At 38.0% G+C, this 26,070-nt stretch overlaps 1 protein-coding gene across 1 annotated transcript in view; it reads left to right on the forward strand.

The window, feature by feature from the left end:
• The first annotated feature begins 2,132 nt into the window (after positions 1-2,132).
• SLC19A3 (solute carrier family 19 member 3) overlaps positions 2,133-26,070 on the forward strand; it is a 43,274-nt gene continuing 19,336 nt past the window's right edge. The window contains exon 1 of the mRNA XM_007502150.3: positions 2,133-4,338. The gene's annotated coding sequence lies outside the window, so the exon portion shown is untranslated. The remainder of the gene's footprint in view (positions 4,339-26,070) is intronic.

Consider the following 26,070-nt stretch of genomic DNA (forward strand, 5'->3'; position numbering starts at 1 on the left):
CTGTTCATATTCTTAGATCATTTATCAATTAGAGAATGACTTGTCTTCTTGTAAATTTGATTAAAAATTGTCTATATAGTTGAGTTATGAGGCCTTTGCCTAAGAAAATATCTGTTTTCCCCCCAATTTTCTGCTTTCTTTCTAATCCTGACTATATTGGTTTTATTTGTACAAAACTCTTTTAATGTAATGTCATCAAAAATGTCCATATTGATTTCTCAATGTTCTCCATCTCTTGTTCAGATTATTTTCCTATCCATAAATTTTAAAGGTAATATATTACATGTTAATTCTAATTTGTATATGACATCTCCCTTTATGTCTTTGACCATATCTTGATAAATGGTGTATGGTATTGGTATGGTACTGGCAATGCTAGGCCTCCTTTTAAATCTTTTCATTAATTCCTTTGATATTCTTCACCTTTTGTTCTTTCAAATAAATTTTGTTATTATATCTAGATTTAAAAAATGTTTTTAGTGATTTAATTGGGATGACACTGAATAAAATGGATTGATTTAATTAAAATTGTCATTTCATTATATTGGCTCTGCCCAGCTAGCAACCATTAATATTTTTCAATTATTTAAGTTTGATATTATTTACATAAAACATTTTGTAATTATGTTCCCATATTTCCTGGGTTTGTCTTAGAAGTATACTACCACTCACCTTGAGAAAAATTTTCCTTTGAATTTATTTTGTATATATTTATAAATCTCCATCTAGTTTCCCCTGATAGAATCTAAGTTCCTTGGGGTCAAGGATTTTGTTTTGTCTTCTTGGCCCAATACCTGACACAATGCCTGTGAGTAGGTGTTTCGTATATTTGAGTACTTTATTTTATTTTCCATTAAACTTTTTATTTTTAAATTTTTTCCATGATTCCATAATTCATGTTTTCTTCCTCCCCTCATCCCTACCCCCTCTCAGAGTTGATAAGGAATTTCACTGGGTTATACATATACATATATATGTGTGTATATATACATATATATATATATAATCATTTGAACCAATTTCCATATTATTCATTTTTATAAAAGAGTAATCCTTTAAAACCAAAATCTAAAATCCTATAACCATATAGTATAGTATAGTAGTAGTCTCTCGGTAACCAAGGATGACGATTATCTTTGCGCGTTTTCATCTATGATAGATGAGTGTGCACAAAGACACTTGTGCGTGAAGGAGATTTAAGTGGAAAAGTCGATGCACAGAGACAGTCCCACTCTCTCGGCGTTGGAAGCCTGGGTCCAGTGGCACGAAAAAAATTGTTACGTCTGGAGATTTCCTCAGCTGCATTGAATGGCTGTGTTGTCTTTTGTGCTCCAACACACCCTAAGCACTCCACAGTGCTTTGCTGCATCGCCATCTCAGCCGTTGAACCTTCTTTAAACAAGTGATAAATCATATATTTTTCTTCTGGATTTCTACTCCCACAATTCTTTATCTAGATGTGGATAGCACCCTTTCTCATAATTCCTTATATGAGTACTTTAGAAAACATACTTAATAATTTCTTTTTAATTGACTATCGCCAATTTTCCCAAAGAAGTCTGGAATTTTGACATTATGGAATTATCTCCACCAACTTTATTTTCTCCTTTATTAAGATTTTAAAAAATAACTCATTTAAAATTATTACCCCTGAAGTATTCTAAATTCAATAAGAAGTCAACTCCCAGTTTAAGAATCATCTATTGCTATTTCCCCCCCTTTTCCTTTGTTGACAAAAAAAAATTTTTTACTTAGAATTTCCTAGTGAAATGTGTCCAAATTCAGAGCTAGCATTTGTTAAACAATAACTATTTCGCAGGGACAGTAGACAGTAGACCACATTGAGGAAACTTGTAAAGGAGGTAAGGCTTGCATGCAAATAACTCCTCTGCAAATTAGACAGTAACTGCAAAGGAGAAGCCCATACAAAGGGCTATGAGAAATCTTAAAGAGTGCCAAGCACTTCACTAAATTAGGTCAGACTCAGAAAGAGCTGCACTTAGTGAGCTCTTAAAAAAATCCAATAGAGAATGCCAGCTGCAGATCCTGTATAAAGAGACATTTGTAGCCAACTTCAACCCTTTAAGATCCATCTTCTTTTTTTTTTCTTTTTCATTTTGGATCCTTACTTTACCAATGCAGAATGCAATTCCTCCAGAACTTAGCAAATGATTTTCAAGAGTTGCTGTGGCCTAAAAATTCTTTGCCTTGTGGTCAACAAGATGATTTGCTTCTCCGAATTCAGCTAGCCTGTCATTCTCCAAATGACAAATGGTAAAAGGACATGAATAAGCAGTTTTTAAAAGGAAGCAGCTATCTAGGACCATATAAAAAACTCCAAAGCACTGATAATCAGAACAGTGCCAATTAGAGAAAATTCAAGGGTCTACCTCAAACTCCTCAAATTGGCAGAGCTGAGAAAATATGATAAATGCTGGGGGAGCTGTAGGAAAACAGGCACATTAATGCACTACTGATAAAGCTGTGAATTATTTTAGCCATTCTCGAAAGCAATTTGGAACTGTGCCCAAAACATTATGAAACTGGCATACCCTTTGCCCCAGCAATAACACTGCTGGTTCCATAACCCAAACATATCAAAGAGAGAAACAGAACCCATATACACAAATAATATTTATAGTGTCTCTATTTGTAATAGAGGGCCTCCGATTGGCCAACCAAATGTTAGCATTTTATCTTTCAGTGGTTTCCCATATTCTACAAATAGCAAGAAAATGCAAATAGCAAGAAAGTTTTTTTTTTTACTTTTATGAAAGCTGCATGGTTGATATTTCAGAAACGCAGTTTTCCCTTACAATGTTTTTGTCTTCCTGAACCCATCTTTTCGATCTAAATATTCTAGATAGTGTAGAGTTAACCCCAAACTTACCTGCTATCAAGTTATGGACATGAAAAATAGATCTATCTGGCACATGTGCTGAAAATATGCAAGGTGAACAAAGTGGGTTTTAGACACAACTCCTGTTATACATGACTACCTTATTCAAAACGAAAGGAAGGCAATATAGTTCAGAGTGCTCTCTGAAGTTCTTACTTCTACCATCCACCAGAGACCTAGATGAAACTAGGACTTCTGGTGCCTAAGGCAGATCCACTTAGAGAAGCACAGAAGACAATCTCCTCTAGTTTTACAGTGTTACTAGGAGGGGAATAAGAGGTGTTTCAGGGAATCTGACCCCAGCCCAATCCTGTACCAGTAGAGCAAGGCAGGGAGAGGGAAGATGAGACAATAAGCCAGGGACAGAGGAGTCAGGCCAGATGAACCCAGTGGTTGAATGTGATTCTCAAAAAGTAGAGCTACATAACGTGGGATTCATATGGAACCACTGAAGTGAGTAAACCAGTGTGTTAAAGGAAAATTCCAGTTACTCTGTCCTAGCTATGGACTTGTGACCAGGGACAAAAGAACATTCATTTGGCTTCCTACCAAAATATTTCCTCCTTTCCCATTGGTTATCTTTTGCTCTCTGTGCATATTTTATACATCTATAATTATTTAGTGTTACTTCCCTCACTGGAATGTAAGCTCCTTAAAGGCAGACACTGTTTTATGTCCCCCCCTTTTTTTTTTTGTATTCCAGTATTAGCACAGGGTCTGGCCCATAGTAAGTAGTCAATAAATGCTCACTATTTCATAAGTAGATTATTAAAACAATAAGTTCATATAGGAACTAATGGAGGAGGAAAAATCAACTTGGGATATAATCCAAATAAATATATAAATTCATGTCCATATTGCCATTACTTGGGAGCAAGGCCATTCCCTTTGGTTCATTCTTATAGAGAATGAACAATGTTGGCAAGGAGCCAGTTGGAAAGGTTTATGGGCGGCATTTCAGAAAAAAAGTTGAAAGCCAAGTAACAGGAAAAAGCAGACATGTTAATAATTGGAACGAAAGAGAAGGACAAAGTTTGAACTCTGATACCCAAGAAGCTAAGACGCTGGTGAAGATAAAAGGAAACCTTACCAAGGAACAGCGGCGAGTGGGGACGAAGAAGCTCAAAGGTCTCAGTCCTTAATATTGACTATGGTAGGAGTTCAGACACATTTGAAATTTCAGACCAAAAAAAAAAGCTCTTGGACAGCTACAAAGAAATCATGGTGTAACTGCTGGTATGAGAACTCTGTCCCTTGGGAAGAGACCGGGACAAGATTATGGTGAGATGAAAGAGAAGGAGCAGCAAATCCTGTGGCCAAATACACAGCAGAAACACCAAAAAACTAACATCTGAGCATTCCGGAGTACAGAAGAAGCCTTGGTGGAACTGCAGGAAATTTTTTTCCATGAGAAGAAAAGTAATTTTCCCAAAGAAAAGGTATGAGTTCTGTTTCCAAGAGCTGTCAGCTGCTTTTAAGTTGGTCACTTCAAGCTGGGCCAGGTTTACCTTGTCTTTAGAGCTTCCTTCTGTGGTCACACAATTCCAAAGAGAAAACAATCTAAAAGCCTCCCAAACTTGGAGATTCTCTTAATACCTATAATCATATTATCATCAGTGGTATCTGTATTTTTTTCTCAAGAAAATGAGAGATTTGGGAGCAGCTGGGTGGCTCAGTGGATTGAGAATCAGACCCAGAGACGGGAGGTTCTGGGTTCAAATTTGCCTCAGACACTTCCTACCTTGTGTGACTTTGGGCAAGTCACTTAACCCCCATTGCCTAGTCCTTACAATTCTTCTGCCTTAGAACCAATACACAATACTGATTCTAAGACAAAAGGTAAGGGTTAAAAATGAAAAGAAAATGAAAGATTTGTTCCCCAGCTATCGATTTGCTCAGATAAGTTAGGATGCAAGTGCTGAGTTTAGTTTGTAGATGAGAACAGTGAGTTCCATGTCTGACATAAAGGTGTCACTTTCATGGCCAGTCAGAGACCAGGCTCAGGACTTCGTATACGGGCTGGTGTTTGGGGTTTTTTGGTTTCTGGGTGTTTTTTTTTGTTTTGTTTTTTTGTCTTTGACAGCATTTGCCCTGCAAAGGTTGCCTCAAAACTCATAAGGGAGCAGTACTGCAAGTTTAGTGTACCATCTGCCTCTGTGGGGGAAAGTAAATGATTCATGGACTCTTGTTAACTTACTTCTTCCCTTGTTTACATTCAGCATCAAGCTTACACAGTCTTTGTCTAGGAATGGTCTTTATTCTTGACTAAGCAATGTACACCCAGAGCTATAACTAACAGCACACAATGAACCCTCACATCAATTTTGTAATTCACAACTTGAAAAATTATAAAAGTAACTAAAATAATTCAATGAAGAGAAGAAGAATTAGTTATTAAGGGTTCATAGATGAATACATATAGTTTTCCTTTTTTAATTAGTTTTTCTTACAACCTTGTCATCAAATACAATTGTTGCTTGCAAGCAGATACATTAAATTTTTGCTCGTTGTATATTTTAGTGCCTTTGGCCAGAGCAGAATTTTGTTACTCGTTGTATATTTTAGTGCCTTTGGCCAGAGCAGAACTTTGTTACAACTGACACTTCTAAATCACTTCCCTTTTGGTCAATGAGAATCTTAATTCCAGTGTCTCCACCATGATTGTTTTCCTTTGAAGCCTTTCCCCAGACAGAACTAAGTGCTAGGCTGACATGCCTTCCTACAACTGTGCTATAACTTACCTCTACAGCAAAGAAAATCTAAATGAAGTGTAGTTATGGCATTTTTTAACCCTTATTTTCTGACTTAGAATTGATACTAAGTATCATTTCCAAGGCAGAATAGTGGAAGGCAATTGGGATTAAATAACTTGATGACAGTCACACAGCAATCTGGATTTGAACCCAGGACCTCCCATCTCCAGGGCTGGCTCTCTATCCATGGAGCCACCTAGATGCCCCTAATGGCCTCTTCATTAACTCTCCTTTCACCTCATAACTTTTTTCAAGTGAAGGCAATGAAACAGAGGGAAAAAAAGGAAAGAAAAAACTTTCTTTGGGAAAGTGGGAAGGAACCCATCAATTCAAATGTCTGCTGGGTCTCTGTTTCCTCAACTATAAAATAAAGTGGTTTGACTAACTAGCGAATCTCCAAGATCCCTTTCAGTTCCATAATCCTTTAAGATAGACAGAAACAGGACATAAAATAAGTAAGCAATAGATTTGGGTTTTGCTGCTAAGCCAGTAGCCTGAAGTACTCACAATAGAGCCATCCACAGAAGCTGAGAGCTATGAATTTAAAATGCTAAACAAATATTTATTGAGCACATACTAGGAGCATGACACTTCACTGGTAGTGCCAGGACCCAGAGATAATTGATGACACCAGGAATGCAATGTGCATCATCAGTAAGGAATCGCATTCCTCTGTTATTTAGGGGCTTTTAATGGAAGCATCTGCATACATAATAGGAACACCAATAAGCCAGAGAGAGAGAAGGCAGCATCACTTCAAAGTTATAAAGTTCTAGACCCTGAACAATACATCTATTAGAACTCTCCCAGCATCTTTGAAACAGTGCACAAATCTGCTCATCCTAGAGGCTCCATGTTAAGAGCAAACAGTCACTGACTATTGTCAAAAAAAGAATCCTCTGCAGAAAGAGAACATGCTGAGTCAGTACCTTCCAGGGAAGCAGCAAGGAAAAGGGGAAAAGAAATATTTGCACAGTAGGACATCTTAGAAGCTAAAAGAAAAATATTAGTAACAGAGAGAGCATAAAACATCTTTTATAATATATATATACTGTATATGTGAATCACAGAGTTATAGGTAGAATACATTCAGGGATGAGAAGGCATCCCATAATATAGCCAAGTGAGGTCAATAGAAGGCTAGATTTGAAATCCGGAAACATGGGATCAGGCACTAGCTGTATGATCACTGGCAAGTCAGTCATGACTTAATAGAGACTCGAATTTTTCAGAAAGTGATATTTGGGGAAATCCCAAATAAGATAATCAATATGTATAATAATTTTTTTTAAAACTATAGCTATCATTTACAAAGGCTTTGCTTTAAGATTTGCAAGACACTTTGAGCATGTTAATTCATTTGATCCTCACAACAACCCTGTGATATAGATGCAATTATTATCCCCATTTTACAGATGAAGAAATCATGGGTGAAAGGGTTATGTGACTTGCCCAGAATCACACATCAAAGGCATATCTGAGGCAGGATTTGACATCAGGTCCTCATAACTAAAAGTCCAGCATCATCTGCTCTCCTATTCAGGTGCTCCTAAAATGCTCAATAAAATGTCAGTTGTTACTTGCCACAGGCAAGGTCCAGCCTCACTCATGACTCCAGGGGTTCCCAACAGGTGGCAAACGATCTTTCAAGAAAATAACAAACAGAAGACAGCTGTATATTTACATCAGCAGGCATGCTTTGCATCTGATAGCTGCTCCGCCATCCCCAGGCTTGATGTTTATTTTTATACCCATTTTCTTGGCACACAGATAGATTGCCTAACACACATGTCCAAATAGAGATAATTGGAAAAGTGATACATTAACTTTTAACAAATCACTTGATTAATATTCTATCTTCTTGTATTGTGATTACAGATTCTTGACAGCACAAAGGTTTCACGCAATATAAATGATTTCGTCACAGGTGGCTTAATTAATCATTACCCTGTGAGAAGTTTTGAGCTTACAAATAATCAAGGAAAATTACTTATTGCTTTTAATAAAAAGAAATAATCTATCAAAAGCAACAATCATACCATTGAGGTTGAGAGGGACTGGGAACACAATTCAAATTTAATCTTAGACTGATCATTTTTCAGGCTTTACTATGGAGTTTCTGAGTTACTGGTCTGTGAAATCGAGTCACTGAGGCATATTGAAGCTTAGTGTACCTGTATGTTTTGTATGGGCCTTTATGATTGATTTGTGTGCTGGCTTCATGAGAATAAGTTTCTGTGAGTAGGAAAGTTCTGGGCTTGGCTTGCAGCTACGGTTTTGCTGGGAATTATGTACCTAAGTAAAAGTTAACCCATGATGGTCTTTTGGAATTGGGTTTGAGGGTCTGATCTTTTGGTGATGTTTTAAAAAATAAGGGTACAGGTAGTTTGTTCTTGCATTATTCCTTCTGAGACTAGGGGGAATAATAATCATGTCAATTCTATAGGTAAGGATATTGATGAGAGAGGTCATGCAAGGGGGACTGAGTGGGCAGTCACATCTTGCCAAGGGCCACTCTGTGGCCTCCTTAGCTACCACGCGTGACTCTGTCAAGGTGTTGTGACCTGATGGCTCCCAGCAGTTACTTATTAATGTCATCCTTCATTATGGTACAGAGATAATAAGGCATAGCAAATGAAGAGATAACTAACAAAACTTACTTTACTAAAATTTTCAGGCCACCAGAGGTGAATGTGAGTGAGTATGTATGTACATATACAATACACTTATTTATGGAAAGTATATACAATTTTATGTACATATGAATGTGTATATATAAATAAGCATATATATGTATATATCATATATATATATATACATATATATTTTTTTTAGTTGGATAGGTCAGAAGACTGTCATATTTGTCCCTATTAAGGCATTTTTCAGTTATGAACAAGTCTTCATGACCCCATTTGGGGTTTTCTTAGTGGAGGTACTGGAGTGGTTTGCTATTTTGTTCTCTGGTTCATTTTACAGATAATGAAACTGAGGCAAACAAAGTTCAGTGATTTGCCCAGATTCACATAGCCAATAAGTGTCTGAAGCTAGATTTGAACACAGGAAGATGAGTCCTGACTCCAGACTTGGTGCTTTATCTACTGTAACACTTCACTTGCCCTCTTGGCAGATTATTACAAACTGAGAAAATCAAATGGTCAACTAAGACCAGCCAGCACAGACAGACCAGTCACAAAGAGAACTATCAGATTAACAAACTAGATGGCTAGAAATTCACATGGTATGAAGTTAAAATGTACTTTTCAAAGGACTGTAGCTTTTATTTCTTAAATTTTCCATTTTATTTTTAATTCACTTCCTATGCGCTTTGGAAGTCAGGGAAGGGGGACATGTCTTGTAGAGTAGGTACCTCTTGGGAACTTCCTTGAATTAGCCTGACATTTTTGTTGTCACTCTTGGAATGGGTGACCCAAGCTAGCTTCAGCTCAGGTGATTCATTCAGGAACAGCTAACTTGACTTTAAGGGTTACTCTGGAGTCAAGAACAGAGATAAGGGAGTCATCTAATTAATGAGACTTGATCAGTCACAGGAAGCCAAGGAGTAGAAGTGCTGTAAATGGACTACAGAAAGTCGGTTAGAGAAAGACCTGAGAAGTCAACATTTTGAAAGGCCAAAAGACACATCATCAACAATACAAAATTCTTTAGAACTTCAATAGCAATGGCAGGGATGACAAGAACCTGGGAGCTTCTATTATCTTTTAAACCTGGTTCCTGATTTCACTAAACAAATTCAATTCAACAAGCAATTTATTAAATCACCATAATAGGACAGGACATAATTTAAATTAAATTAGACATAGTCCCTGAATTCACTTGACAAATTCTCTTCTACTATTTTGATTTAAAAATGTAGATCTCAGAACTTGTTGGATGACCAAATCCCAAGAATAGTTATAATTAGGATGAGGTAGATCTCCACTGGACAGCCTCAGGGCTCTGTTTTGTTTACCATTTTTATCAATGGTTTTGATGAAGACTTAGATTGCATACTTACAAAATTTGAAGATCACACAAAACTTGAAGGGGTAAATGGCCTGTTGGATGACAATCAGGTCTGAAAAAAATGTCTCCTCAGGGTAAAACAATCAGTCAAATATACTTAGTTGGGACTTAGTAGAAATAATGAAAAATTCTCCACTTGGTCACAAAATCAAATTAGCCAAGTACAAAACAGGGGAGGCATTTTGCAACAACAGTTCATGTGAAAAATATCTGGTGGTTTTAGTTTTAAAAAAATGGAGGGGAAGCTAGGTTGAACATTGGAGATCCGGCATCAGACTTTTCTTAACTGTATAACTCTGGGCAAGTCACTTAACCCCAGCTGCCTAGCCCTTACCACTCTTCTACCTTGGAACCAATATCTAGATTCTAAGACAGAAGGTAAGCAGTGCTAATCTTGCAAAGAAAATATCAATCTCTAGACCATCAAAACACAGCTCGACTGGATCTATAGTCATGGAGGACATGAGTTCAAATCCAGCTGGCATATTTAGTTGTGTGCCTTTGTTTGCCCAAGTTTTCTTGACTGTAAAATGGGGATTCTAATAGTACTGGGTTAGTTGAGAAGCCCAAAATAAATACTATTTTTGTTTTTACTATTTGTAAAAAGCAAAAACAAAAACAAAAAACACCATAGCTTGATAACTAGTATGAGTGCCTCTTCAGCAGCCCTTACATTTTTTACTTCCTCCTCTGGTTTCAATTTTTCATAGGATGAGGTGAAAAAGTCACATCAAGATCAGCACCTTTTGTATGAACTCCTAATCTGTAGGATCCCAATTACGGACTATGGAAGATGTGGCACTGAAGTCCCTCTTCCTCTTCAAAAACCCCAAAGGGCTTTAGGGTTTCAATTAGTTTCTGGGCGAGTATGCAGGCTGTCTCTTTGGGGGCTGCTAAACTGATGAGAGAGGTAATACCGCAATGCTTCTGTGGCATCCGTGTTTATTGTGATCCCTGGGTTGTAACTGGAAAAGGCATTGTCCCTGGAGCAGGCCCAGCTCACACACTTCCTGACATCCGTCCCCTGCCCACTTCAGCCTCCCTTACCTGTCCCCAACCCCAACAGTAGCTGCCTCAGCCTAGCTCCAACCCCACTCCTGCGCCTGTGCCTGCTGCTTTAAGAGCTTCTCCTTCCCCTTCATCCTAACATACATGCACTGCACTGAGAGAAACATAGTAAGAAATGATGAGCAAGTTAATGCTGGGAAAACATGGAAAGACTTGTATGAAATAATGAAGAGTGAAACAAGCAGAACCACGAGAACATGCTATACAGTAGCTGAATAGTGTTTGAAGAATGACTTGTATATGTCTGCCACCAAAGAACCAGTGAATAGAAACAAGTAAGGTTTAGTTTTATGTACACATATATCTTTTTGCCCAATGATACCTTCTATAATGGGGGAGAGGAGGCAGGAGAGGAAGTTAACTGGATATTTTAATGAAATGAACCAATCCATTAATTTAATTAAAAAAAAAAGAAAAACATAGTTACCATGACAAAGGAGGCAAAAGGTCCATTGTACTCAGGTCTGGCCCAAAGAAAAATACAAACAAAAATGGCTTTACTTTGAGTGCCACATTTCTAGAAGGATTTTTAATAAACTGGAGAACATACAAAGGAGACCAGCCTAGAATATGAAATTCATGTCATATGTAGATCAATTAAAAGAATTTGGGGAAGCAAAGTAGCTTGGTGGATAAAATGCCCAGCCTGAAGTCAAGAAAACTCATCTTTTTGAGTTCAGTCTGAGTTCAGTCACTTACCAGCTATGTGACCCTGGGCAAGTCACTTAATCTTGTTTGCCTCAGTTTCCTCATCTATAAAATGAGCTGGAGAAGGAAATGGCAAACTAGTCCAATGTCTTTGCCAAGAAAACCCCAAATAGGGTCCCAAAGAGTCAGACAGACTGAATAACAACAAAGGAACTCAGGTTGTGTTTTGCTTGGAAAAGAAGTCTCTTAATATGTCAATGGATATAAAGCTGTCTTCAAGCACTCAAAAGACTTGACAACAAACTGGGGTAGGGCAATGTACGTGGGACACTTTCTAAAGTTAAATCTGTACTACTAACATTTTATCTATTACTTTCTTAAGTTTAAACAATCAACAAAATAATAAATCAAGACCCAATGTGTAGCATTTGCTGTAAATGCTCTCATTGAATACTTATCCATTTATTGTCTTAAAACCAGCACAAGCTGCTTCTAATACACCAGTTCAATTTATTAAACATTCATGGACATTTTACTATGTCCCAGGCAATGTGCTAAGTGCAGGAGGTACAAATAAGAAAAAGAAAAAAAAATTGTCTATGCCCCTAAGGAGCTTCCACTCTAATGAGTGAAGACAACATACAAAATGAAACCCTAAAGGGAGAAAAGGGAGTGTCAGGGGGATACCAAGGACCAAACAGTCAAAACTAACCAGAGTTCCTAGTGGAAAATCTATTTATGGAGAAAGTTCTGAGCCCTCTATGTTAGTTTGGGAAGGAGTTTATCACTCCATCTCCAGCCTCCAATCCTAAGCCTTCTCCCAAGGGAAGAGACAATAGAGCATCCTAAGAAGGTGCTGAATATCAAAAGTTGAGTTGCTCTACAGGTTGATGAGATTTCAGGAGATCACCTTATCCTAGGGGTGTTATGATATTTGGAGTAGAAATCAAGCAGAATCATGGGTGGAAGATAGACATACAACTGGTAAAGACAAGTGTTCTGGGAGGTTATTGTGCCTTGGACATAAGAGGCATTTGAGTTTGTTGAATTGGATCTAAGAAGTTGTGTAAAGTATTTTGGTTTCTGTATGATCATTCCTTTTAGAAGTGTACAGAGGGAAATAAATCTAGGAGAAACTCTGAATGTTGCTTGACCTTAAAACGTCCAACCTTTCAGTTTCTAGAAGCTTTCTAGACCAATATATCCACCATCTGTGTTCTTAGTTTTCTCCTCTACTCCGTGCTGGCATTTCTACAAACTGGGAAGGTCAGAAAAGGAAATGAAAAGGAAAAAGACTAGAAACAATTATTTGTCCCCCTCTCTTCCATCAGTAGAGGAAGACATCAATCTCCTTCAGTGACCAAGGCCATCTTGGGGCTGACAGCAATTCTCATTTCTTCTTCCTCATAGGTCATCCCACAATTCTACACTCTGGAGTAAGGTGTGCCCTTGCCATCTTATTCTGCCTGTGCCCATTGATTCCCATGTCATATCATAGAGAAGCAGCCAAAGGAAAACAGAACAAGGGTAAGGAAGGCAAAGACCACTTACTAGTAATGGCAGAAATGATTCACCATTGAGCAATATGGCTGGGGACTGTTAGAAATTTGGATGGCTAAAAGTTAGCTTATGGGTTTCTATAGCCTTGAGACTGTGGAAGTATATCTTCAGACTAGTCCAGCAATAATCTAAATGGAGAAGACAGGAGCCGTTCTCCCTGAAAAGCCCAGAGTGACATGGCATCAAAAGTTACCTCTACAAAACAGCCTGGTCACATAATAAACTTGGATGGAGCAGAAGAGCCACATAAACTCCCAGACCACAAGAACGGGGCTATGTGTCCTTAGAATCTCCTCTAAGTCAGGGGCTTCTTGATTATTACTTCTTGACTATCAATGGGTAAATTATTGGAATTGCTGGCATAGCTAAGGACTGCTGTCATCTTGGTTTATGATTCTTAATGATACAGTCACCCACTCTGTCCAAGTAAGGATGTCATTGACATTAATACTGCTGACATTTACTCTCACTGGAAAGGAAGGGAAACTTTTGATATATCAGATCTTAAGAAAGGTCAATCTTCCCAGGAGGAAGAGGAGGAGATAGTGTAGGTGTTGGACTATGCAGTGGAATCTAGAAAGCCACCTCCGCTGGATACCTGGGATTCCACTATTAGTGACTCATTTCTTTGAATTTGACCAAGTAGAGAGAAACTTTAAGTGATTAGCATCTTAATGAAAAAGACTTTAACTAATTACTTACCTCTGGTGGATGGGAAAGAAAAGGGATTAAGCTACCAAGTTTGATGGTAAATTCTTGACAAATATTTCACTAGGAAGATCTTTGGGAAACTGGTATAAGATGATGTATAATAGGGATGGATATAGGGAAGAGAAGCCCCAAAAGAAGTGATCAATGGGGTACACTTCACAGTTTAATTTGGCTTGCAAATCACTGGTACTACATAAACTGATAAAACAAAATCACTACCATCAATATATGTATGAAGGATAAACGAAGTCAGGGTTAAAGTGGATTTTACTGTAAAGATTTGAATTTTCATTAAAAAATGAAAATGAGTAGTGTGTTTGTGTGTGAAGTAGAGGGACATGGTTCATGGGATCTTCTGCCCCATCCCCTAGACAGGCAAAAAGGAAAGATGGTGGCTAAGACAGGTTAAATCTGCCTGTTTTAGGGAAGAGGAGATGCAGTACATAATTATACCCCTGCCCCAATAATGGACCACCAAATTTCCTGAGAGAAGCTAAGGTTTTATTTATTTATTTGTTTGTTTTTTAAAGGTTTGATTTAGAATGGTCTCTTCCATTAGTCTTAGAAGTGATGTCTTCTCTTCCTAGAATGAAGTGGGCAGCAGGAAGGACAAAATGAAGATAAAAAATAAGGCCTTATATGGGCTAGTTTAGTACTTCTGCCTAATTGGAGTTTCAGAATATTAGAGATGTATATATTCAAATGCATATTTTTTGGGTTTGTTCCACTATTTGTAATTATCATGCCAATTAAAGAATTCTGAGACCACTGTAATTCTCAGAACCCAATAAACTAACCTTATGATGCCTTTGAAATGTTATCTAGTCTGATTAGCTTTTGTAATTTCCTTGCCTTACATTTGTCTCAAGACAGAATCCTAGGCCAGTGACTGATTAGCTAGTAAAGGATTCATATTGGTGAGAAATACTGGCAGATAATTAACTTCAAGCTAGTTAGTTCAGTTGGTCTAAGCATAGCATTTATGAGATCAAGCTCCCGGGTCGCTTTGCACAGAAGAATCAAAGTTTGATGACTGGGTCATCTTAGTGGGTTTTCTCTCATTGGAGACCCCTAAGCAAAGACTGGAAGATTGCTTATTGGTTATGTCATAGAAGGAATTCTTTTTCAGGTGATGTCTGGACTCTGTGACCCCGGTGTCCTTTTTCACTCTGAAATTTTTTGCTCCTGACACTCTCTCCCCTCTACTCCATGCATTTTCACTGGCTGTCCCCCTTTCCTGGTCATTTTTCCCTCTTCATCTCCACCTCCTGGCTTCCCTGGATTCCTTTAGCTTCCAGATAAAATCTCAATTTCTACAAGAAGTCTTTCCCACTCCCTCTTAATTCTACTGTCTTCCCTTTGTTGATTATCGCCCATTTATCCTGTGTATCACTTTTTTTGTGCTTAGTTTTCAAGCTGTCTGTCCTCATCAGACTGTGAACTCCTTGAGAAAAGGGACTACTTTTTGTCCTTTTTTGTATCCTGAGGACTCAGCATAATGCCTGACACATAGTATGCACTTAACAAATTCTCATTGACTTAACCACTAATTGCACTCTTGATCCCAAATGACCATCTCAAAAATACATATTCCACTTCATACTGGGGTTCATACTGGGGTCTAGGCATGGAAGAATCTCATCACGATTTGTCACCAACAATCAAAAACATAATTGAGTGTTTGAGTCTTTTTAAATGTAAGCCTTGTTATTGTTCAGTGGAGTCTGACTGACTCTTGGTGGCCCCGTGATTTTCTTGACAAAAACACTGGAGTGACTTACCATTTTCTTCTCCAGCTCCTTTTACAGATGAAGAAACTGAGGCAAATAGGGTTAAATGAATTGGCCAGGGTCTTTCAGATATTAAGTGTATGAGGTCTAATTTGAACTTGCCTCTCTCTGTCTCTAGCCCCAGAGCTCTATTCATTCCCATCTCAGTTCCCATAAATTTCTTTCAAATGGCAGAAAGAAATTCTTCCCCTTAGCAGTCTCCTCTTTTTCACTAACTAACTTGAGACTTTGGTTAAGTTTCTTCATCTGTAAAATGAAAGAGTCAGATGGATTTAAGCAATGGCCATGGTCCCTTCCAACACTAATATCTATGATTATATGGTTATTACCCCTGCAATCAGAGACTCCAAGTTCAAATGATGCTTCCAACTCAACACTGTGACCTTAGGCAACTCGCTTGATTTCTCTGAGTCTCGGTCTCCTCTTCTGCAATAATGAGTGAGCCAGGGGGCAGCTGGGTAGCTCTGTGGATTGAGAACCAGGCCTAGAGATGGGAGGTCCTAGGTTCAAATCTGGCCTCAGACACTTCCCAGCTGGGTGACCCTGGGCAAGTCACTTAACCCCCATTGCCTAGCCCTTACCACTCTTCTGCCTTGGAGCCAATACACACAGTATTGACTCCAAGACAGAAGGTAAGGGTTTTTAAAAAAAATAACGAGTGAGCTGGTCTAGCTGACTTCCTTGGAGCCTTCTAGTTCTATATTATGATCCTGTGATCACTACCCTCAGCTATCTGCTAAACAAAGCTTGCACTATAATTATCCTTGGGATCACACTGCCCTCTAGTGTTTGATCATCAAAGCATCATTAAACTATTGCAAGAGGTCATTTCAATGGGGTGGGGGGGGGATGTCATAGATCTAGAGCTGGAAAGACTTTAGAGAACATCTACTCCAACCTTTTCACTTTCCAGATAAGAAAACTGAGGCCCAATGAGGTCGAATGAGTTTGTCTGAGCCGGGATATTAAACTTAGCTCAAGTACTGAAGAAGCATCACTGACTCTTGTCAGAGGTCATCTATTCCAGAACTTTAGTAAATTTGTGATTTTGGACAAGTTACTTAACCATCCTGGGCTTCAGTTTCCTTATTTGTAAAGCAAAGACCTTGGTCTTTTGCAGTCCTGAATTTATGATCCATCACGATAAATTCCCAAGTACTCTCCCAATTCTTTTGAGAGATTTTGCATCAATTTATGGTGATTGTTGTGGGTTTTTTTTTAAACCTTTACCTTCTGTCTTAGAGTCTTAGAGTAGAGGCAGAATAGGGCTTTTGGGGTCAAGTGACTTGCCCAGGGTCACACAGCTGGGAAGTGTCTGAGGCCAGATTTGAACCTAGGACCTCCCATCTCTAGGACTGGCTCTCAATCCACTGAGCTACCCAGTTGCCCCCATGATTGTTTTTTAATACAAAAATTCCTGGTATGAATTCCTACTTATGAATGTGACTAGACGTGTTAGGGTGGGTGAGAAATTCGGAGTTTGGAATAAAGAGAGATGTGCATTTTAGTCCTGGTTCTCATACTTTCTAGCTGTTTGACCCTGAGCATGTTTCTTAACTTTGAGTCAGAACCTCCTCATCTTCAAAAAGGAGACCATGCTATCTATGGGAACTATGGGTAATCATTGTAAAGGCATAGAGATAGGATCATGTTGAAGAGGAACAAGGAACCCAATATGGTTGCACCATAGAGTGTTGGAGGGGTAGAGGATGTGTAAGAATAGATAGGTAGAAAAAGCCAGGATGTGAAGACCTTTAAATGCCAGAACAAAGGAGTTTATATTTGATGTCAGAGAGAACAGGGAGTACCTGGAATTTGTTGAAAAGGGCTTGAATGAGTCAGATATTGGATTTAGGAGCACTTTCCTAATTTTTCAGCTGTGTGGAAGATTGGAATGTGAAGAATCTTGAGGCATGGAAAGCAAATAGCAGGCTGTTATAAGAACCCAAGGGGGAAATAAAGGTCTGAAACCTAAATTATAGATAGAGAAGTGACATTATTTCCTGTATGTGGGGTGATCAGGAGAGGGAAGTAGAGGATTATCTGACCTTATAAAACCAGGGAACTAGAGCAATGGTGGTGCCCTCCACAGTAATAAGGCTGTAGAAAAGAAAGATGAGTTTTTGAGGATAGTAATAAACTGTTTTCAATATGTTAAGTTCGAGATGTCTGTAGCACCTCTAGCATTGTTGTTCAGCCATTTTTCAATCTTGTCTGACTCTTTGTGACCCAATTTGAGATTTTCTTGGCAGAGATACAGAGGGATTTGCTATTTCCTGCTCCAGCTCATTTTATAGATGAGGAAACTGAAGCAAATAGGGTTAAGTGACTTGCCCAGGGTCACACAGTATCTGAGGTTGGATTGGAACTCAAGACAATGGGTCTTTCTGACTCCAGGTCTGGGGCTCTTTCTACTTTGCCGCTCAGCTGTCCAGGACCTCTAGTATGAAATATTCAAAAGACAATCTGAAATTTGGAACTGGGAGTTTAAGAGAGAAACTAGGGAAGACTATTTAAATCTGAGTCACCTGCAGAGACATATCAATCAATATCAGCTCCCATGGGAGCTGATTAGATCACTGAGTTAGATGCTATAGATGATTATATCACTGAGTTAGGTCCTCTAGAAAAAGAGGACAGAGCCTTGGGCAGCATTCATAGTTAAGATGATGAACTGACAAAGTAGACAGAACAGGGAAAGTCAGCTAGATAGAAAGAGAAGCAGGAGAAAACATTGTCACCCAAACCCAGAGGATTCCCTAAATGTTACCTCCCCATAATTTTCATGTCTACGCTTTTTTCTAGGACTGCCCATTCTTAGTTTTCACCACTCTTTAGTTCACACCTTCTCTGGTTAGATTATATCTTCTGAGTACTTTACACCTCTTTGTTAAGCTTGCCTTTTGTAAGTTACTTGACCGTTTTGTGATTAATTTAACCTTTACAGGTACTTAACACCTTTTTGTATTAGATCTAAAAATAGACCTAGCTTAAGGTTCTAGCTTTACTATAAGGTATGAGTTAGGGACTTTCATTGTTCCATCAGGAGTTTACAACTTTATCTTCCCCTAAGGCACTGTCTGAGCAGGGTGGAGTAATTTTAAAAGTTCCCTATACTGTTAGACCAAGTATCTCCATTGTTACAATAAGGGAATAGCTAGACCAAATCTTCTAAAGTACAGTCTGAGTAGTTTTTAAGATTCACATATCATCAGTGTTTGTCACTTTTGTGACTTGGGCAAGTCACAGTCTCCCAAGTTCAATCCTCAGAAAGAGGGTGTGATATACTGGGAAAGGCTTCTGGAGACAAAAGAGCTACTTGACTTTGGATACCTCCCACCTGAAGTGGATGTTTATTGTCTGGTGAAGTAGGACCTTCCCTTAGGGGGAAAACTCCTGTGACAAGGTCAAAACCTGGGGTTTCTACCTCCCAACTAAATAAACTGAGTAATTCTAGATTTCCATGTTGACATGTAAAATAGAGAAAATACTAACTATAGTGCTTTAAGGTTTACAAAGAGTTGTTATTCTCATTTTATAGGTGAGGAAACTGAGGCAGATAGAGATTAAGTGACTTGGTGAGTGTATCACAGCTATCAAATATCTGCAGTCTGATTTGAATTCAGAACCCTACTGATTCCATGTCCTGTACTCTATCCACTGTATCACCTAGTGGCCTCAGTAGCACAGGTATTATCCATTCTCACAGGGTTATGAGGAAAGCAATATGTAAACTTGTCACTTGAAATAGAGGCTATTTTTTAAAAAGTAATAGATTTAAATATTAATTATTACACATTAACAATATGTTGCTATTATATTTATATTTTATATGATTATGATATAATTATGAAAATGTTAATAATAATTAAAAATTAATGGAATTTCTTTCCAGGCTCTCCCTCCTCTTCCCCACAACATAAAAGTCATCATTCAGCAAACAGATATTTTTTACATATACATATATATATATATATATATATAAGACAGATGGAGACAGAGACACTATGTCTTTTGTATTTCCCTTCAGAAAGTAGTAGAAGCTATTGTTAGTTATCTGAGAAGCAATTGATGGCCATAGAGAATAGAAAGCTGGACTTGAAGTCACAAAGACCTGTGTCCAAATCCTGCCTCAAATGTGCTGACTTTGTGACTGTGAACCAGCCACCTAACCTCCATCTGCCTCAGTTTCCTTAGCTGTAAAACAGGAATAGTAAAGGCATGTACCATCCAGGACCCTTGTGAGGATAAAGCAAATAAAATATATTAAGCAATATGCAAACCTTAAATAAAGCTGTACTATATCATCAAATGAGGAATGATAGTCCAGAAATGTACAAAAAGGCTCAAACAGAAGTACTCAGCTGTACTTTCTCTATTCACTTGTTTGTCCAAAGCAGGAGAAAATGGACAAAAGGTTTTGCTAAACAGAAGGGTTTGCACAATTGAAGTATGTCCTAAAATTCTCTTCCTGGCTCTCAGATTTGATCAATGATTTGTTTATTTGTAGTTTTCCAAGTATCAGGCAGTTAGGTCATAAGTCAGGAAGACTTGAGTTCAAATCCAGTCTCAGAAACTTGCCAGTTGTGTGATTCTGAGCAAGCCATTTAACCTCTGTTTGCCTCAGTCTCTTCAGTTATAAAATGGATTCAATAATAGTTCCCACCTCCAAAGGTTGTTGTGAGGATCAAAGGAGATATTCTATTTGTAAAGCACTTAGCACAGTGCCTGGCACTTTTTCTTTTCCTTATCCCTTACTTCCTTCTTTTGTCCTTCTTTCCTTATTCCCTTTCTTCATTCCTTCCTTCCTTTCTTTCTTTCCTTCCCCTGATCCTTCCCTCCCTCCCTTCCTCCTATCCTTTCTCCCTCCATTCCTTTTTTCTTCCTTTCCTCCCTTTCTTCCCTCTCTCCTTTTCTTCCTTCCTTCCTTTCCCCCCACATATCCCAAGAAACATAAAACTTAGAAATTCAGCTATAACTTATAGAAGTCAATTATCGATAGAAATCACATTAGCCAATTCAGAAATTAATGAAAATAAAAAGTTCTCTCTCCAAAAAGATGGAGAGTGCAGCATCAAAATTTGCTGGTGAATTACAGAGGGCAGGGCAGGGTGAATTTAGGGTAGGAAATGTTTTCCTTGGAATAGCACATTTAAATATTTTGTACATAAAGTCTTTTCATTGCTGAGTCATTCTTGGCTAATGTCTTGGCATAATTTACTTTCTGCTTGGCTTTTCAGTTGCAGTAAAACTTCATGAGCGCAGATGGATTAGAGAGCAATCATCTTTTATTGTTTACAAGTACCTCTAATTAAGCAAACTAAACTTTGTCTAATGGAAGAACAGAGGACTTGGCCTGAGAAGACTGGATTAAATCCCACTATTACTTGGATTTACTACCTGTGTGACCATTTACTACCTGTGTCACCTTGAGTGAGTCTCTTCCATAGCTGTAAAAATTAGTGGAATGAACTATGTGATGTCAAAGGTGGCTTTCAGCTTTAAATTGATGGTTCTATGATATTTTAATGGTGATTTTCCACATTGCTGAAACTCATTTCATTAACTGCCACTCCATAAGGATAGGGCACTGAGCTTTTTATTCCTCTCTAAACCTCTACAACACTTGACACAGTGTCCTGCGTGAAGCAGGTTCTCAATAATTACTTGCTGAATAAAGAATGAATGAAAAAATTGTACCATTTTCACTGCCTGGGACATTAGCTCTGCCATATCTCACTTCATCCTTCTTCCGAACTGTCATAGTGACTTGGGATGTGCTGGGACAGAGAGGGACAGAGAGAGAGACACTGAGAGATAGAGAGGGACAGAGAAAGAGAGAGAAAGACAGAGACAGACAAACAGATTGGGTGGGTGGGGGGAATAAAGGGATGGAGGGAAATAGGGAGGGAGGGAGGAAAGGGGAGAAGAGAGAAAGATGACTATTTAAACTTCCCATGTTCCTGAATGCAGTTTACAGGGTGAGGTAACAGAATTATCTCACACTAGGCTGCAATGTGTTGCCCAGTATATGCCTTTTATGGCAAAATAGTTTTGGATAGCTACAACTAAGAAACAAGAAAAGTGTAAATATAGGTAGTGACACACAGACTTTGGATTGGAGTCAATAATTTATAACAATAATAATATCACTACTTGAACTAAAGTTTTGCTCTCTCTATAGGTCTTAGTGAGTTCGTTCCTTGAGAATTAAGAATCCCACTAAGATGGATAGTTATTTTGAAACAATTCATTGTTTGGATAATAAATTATTTCTTGAATCTTTTAACTCATTTCCCCCTGCCCTGTTTCCTACAGAGAGACAGCTAGTTGAGAGCTAGACAGTTGAGAAAGAATTCTGGATTAGGGCACCTCAATAATATATAGGAGCAGCTGATGACATAATGGATTGGGTGCTGGAATTAGGGATACCTGAGTTCAAATCCAACCTTGAATACTAGCTATGTGACCCTGGACAAGAAGCTTAATTTAAATATGCTTCAGTTTCCTCATCTCTAAGATGGGATGATAATAGAATCTATCTACCTCCCATGGTTTTGTGAGGATAACTGAGATATTTGTAAAAACATTTAGTACAGTGCCTAGCACATAGTAGGCATATTAATCCTTATTTTCTTCTCTCAGATGGCAATGCTTAGCTTTTGAGATTTTTGCCTTGAATATTTTACTTATGTTCATAGAAATCAGTTCATCACTAGGGTATCCACAATTCTTTACCTGTTACTTCTCATTATGTAAAAGCAAGAAAAATATGACCTGAGAGATTTATTGTTCCAGATTCAAATGTCATTACAATCTCCTCTCTGCTAAGGCATTTAGATAATACAACACAATATTTGATGCCTTTGCTCCCTAATATCCAAGAGTAAACTGTCCCAATAGCCCAGAAAAAAATAATAATAAAGAAGAAAGCAAATATCCATCAGCCTTTAAACACTAAAGACCTGCTATATGCCAGACATTGTATTAAACCCTGGAGTTACCAAAAAAAAGTTCTCTTTTGCTTTCTTAGAACTCAGAGTTAACTATGAACAAGCAAGTTAGATAAAGGATACCCTGGAAATAGTCAATTAAGGGAATTTAGAAGGATTAGAAAAGACTTCCTGTAGAAGGTGGGATTTTATCTGGGACTTCGAAGGAAGCCAGTGCATAAAGATATGGAGGAGGAGAATGTTCCAGGCCCAGGGGACTATAAGGATGATATTAGAAATTAAGTGTTGTTATATTAGTTTTAGAGATAAGAAGTCGAGAAGCTGGCTTGAGAAAGAATTGGAGTTTGAAACATATCTCAGATTTCAAATGTTGACAGTTATAATGGTTTTTCTGTGGTAGTTACTCTCTCTGGGTGTGGCTTTTACTCTGAAGCAACAGGTTTCTGGCAGTTGGGAATTAAGTCTCTTGCCTTAAGAGCTTGGAGGAGGAAACATCTTCCTCACTTTCTGAGTTAGAAGGAAAGAAGGGAAAAATATGAAGGAGCTAAGTGTTTTCTTTTTCCAACTTGGGAAACACTATTGACTATCTACTACTGGTTTTATAGATTGTTTTAACTCAGAGAAGACCAAAGAAAGATCTGGTCTTTGGTTTGGACTCTGAGTCTGCTAAGGCTCAGAGTCCTAACTTGATTCTTGTTGAGACTCAACCAGCTAGACTTTGTTTTTATATCTTGGAGGTGGTTAAGAAATATAAGGATAATAGTGTTAAGTTTATTTAGAATAGTAAAAGTTTGGGTTAGTCAGATCCGGAAGGATCAGTATAGCCTGTGGAAACAGGAGAAGTGGTTCCTTGTGGAACCAGGGAGTTTTATTTGGGTGTAGTTAGAAATACTTTTGTATACTTATATTTTCAATAAATATTTTATTTTTTACAAGAGTTTCTTTAGTGTCCTAGTGCCTGGCCCTGAAGAGAAGTTCACTTATGAGCTTCACTTCACTGAAATAAACTGAAGATACTTTGTAAGTAGAGCAATCAAAGTATCTAAATCAGTTTATAACCCATAATCAATTTGTTGATTATTATTTTTTAGTTTCTGCTTATTATTTTTACAGGACAGTAAAATGTCCAGAGTAGGAAGATGGAGTGTCATCTCTAAAGAGCAAAGAGGCCATTGTCACTAGATCACAGATTATTACATGGGAGTACAGAGGTGCCATTTAATATATAGGAAAAATGGAAAGGTGCTATTCATAGCCATAGAAGGAATAGAAGTCTGGACACAAATTGAAACATACCATTTCCTCAGTGGATTTTTCTCTAATATAAACAAGGTGTCTTCTTTCACATTATGATGGACATATAAATATATCTTATGTGATAATTAATTCATAACCTTTATCATATTTCTTGTTTTCTTAGGGAGAGGGGAGGGATGGGATGGAGAGAAAATGAGTGAAAATGCAGCCAGTGCTGGAAAGAGAGGCCAGGGAAGCTGTGTTATCAAGAGGGAGCCAGGTCTCTGAGAGCCAGAAGGGAGGACAGGAATGGAAAAGATTTAAAATGAAGACATTTGTTGCCTATGGAATCCAGCATTCCAGAGAACATCTTGGAAGGAGTAGATGTTTTAGGAGTAGGTTATATGGGAAAGGCATTATCCAGCTAATTAAAAACAGCATCCTTCATGTAGAAAATAAATGCAACTGGTCCTACTAGGCTGGGTGAATAGATTCCATAAATTTTCATGGCAATGGGTTTGCTAAATGCTGAGCTGGTGAGTAGCTAGGCAGGTGTCTGGTCACAGCTGTATGATCCTGGGTAAATCACTTAATCCCATTGCTTAGCCCTTATCATCTTCTGCCTTGGAATTTATATACAGTATTAATTCTAAGATGAAAGGTAAAAGATTTAAAAAGAAGAAGAAAAATACATCTGGATATCTACTAAACTTGAAATATCCTTTCAACGTTACTATTTTTGCTTTGTGGCTAATATACATTTTTTTGGTTTGTATACTTTCTATTAAAAAATCTGTACAGAAAAGTATTTTAAAGGATTCTAATGAATCAGGGCCTTGCTCTGATTCCCTTTGCATTTGCTTCCCTATTTGAAGCAATTAACTTCAGATGTGCTCTTAGGTTATTCCCAAAGGGGTATTTTGCTCACCATATTGAAATGCAATTGAGATAAAACTATGGGACTGCTAAGATTAAAATTACTTTCAAAGACTGATTTTGGGTAAGAACATCAGTTTATTGATTAGGCTAGCATTAGAACTAATAAAGTGATAGGTCTGAGGTCCTCTCAAAGGACCAAAGGCCCTGAACATCCCTTAGGCAGATGTATAAATAGAGTTCTAGGGTTTCATTCAGTCCCTCCCTTGAATATCCCAAGATCTCTCTAACTTGTAAATAGCTAATTTGGAGGTGGTCCATCAAATTATCTATCCTTTCCCTTCTTCAGGTGATGGGAGTCCAGTGAGTAGGAGAATCCTTGTCTCACTCTTCTATTAACCAAATTCTGTTAAGAGAAGACATTCATTGAGATTCCGAAGGACAAAGAAAATGCAAAAAGTAGTAGAGTGGATGGAATCTCTGACCCAGAACCCAGACATAGAAATAAACAGAAATTCTCACTTTCCCTTATATAGAAATTATTATAGTATATAAAAATAAATCATCATAGAATTTAGATTATTATATTAATATTCCTTTTTAGCTTATTATGTATTATGGAGAGTATTAAATTATATAATTTCTCCAGCAATTATTTAGTCATTTTATTTAATGAAATGCTTTATAAGACTGTTGACTGGAAAAAAACACAGAACTGCTAAATAGTCAAAAATCACTTTTTAATTAAGGGCAAAAAGGGGTTTAGCACTGGTAGACCTCGACAACAGAGTTGCTCTCCACACAGACTGCACAGAGTCTGAGGATTGAACTCTGGCCACTCTGGTCACTGACCCCAGAGAGTGCCACCATGCTAGATATACTCCAGGGAACAAAAGAATTTGGGGAACCTCTATACCATTTGGAGAATCCTGGGGCAGGGAAAGATGATTGACATCACTATAACTAAAAAGAAAATGGAGTGTTCAAACTACACTGTGAAATAGAATAGGTAAACTGAGAAATTGTTTCTTATTGCAATGACTGCTCTTCTCTGGCTTGTGACTAGAGAGGGCTGCTATAGGAACCTGAGACTGCTTATTTGTAGTGGAGGCAGAAATGAGAAATGCTGAGGGATGCTGATACCTATCGGGATTGCTACACAAGGAAACTGCTCTGATGTTTACTCTGGGGTCTGCCTACTGATCCCTACTGATGGCTGATGGATCAGTATATCTTTCTAAACCTTCTTCCTTCCTCACCCTCTCTTCCCTTGCCTCCCCCACCTCCCAATTCTTCCTAAAGCCTTTGGCTTCTTCTTCCCACCCCCCACCCCCCAGTGAACTATAAAGATATTCTTTTCTTTCCCTTTTCAAGTCAGTGGGTTTATTGGAATAACAGGATGGGAAACTAAGGTGAGAGGGATGAGGATGTCCCTAATCTAAATTGAGGGTTTGAGAAAGTAGTCCAGTCACAAACCGTGACTCTTATTAGACAGTTAAGGAGATGGAGAACAACAGCCCTTTTAAAATCTTCTTTCTTCTTCAAAAGTCAGC

Source organism: Monodelphis domestica, chromosome 8 (genome assembly GCF_027887165.1).
Source record: "Monodelphis domestica isolate mMonDom1 chromosome 8, mMonDom1.pri, whole genome shotgun sequence".
In the NCBI taxonomy this organism is placed as follows: Eukaryota; Metazoa; Chordata; class Mammalia; order Didelphimorphia; family Didelphidae; genus Monodelphis; species Monodelphis domestica.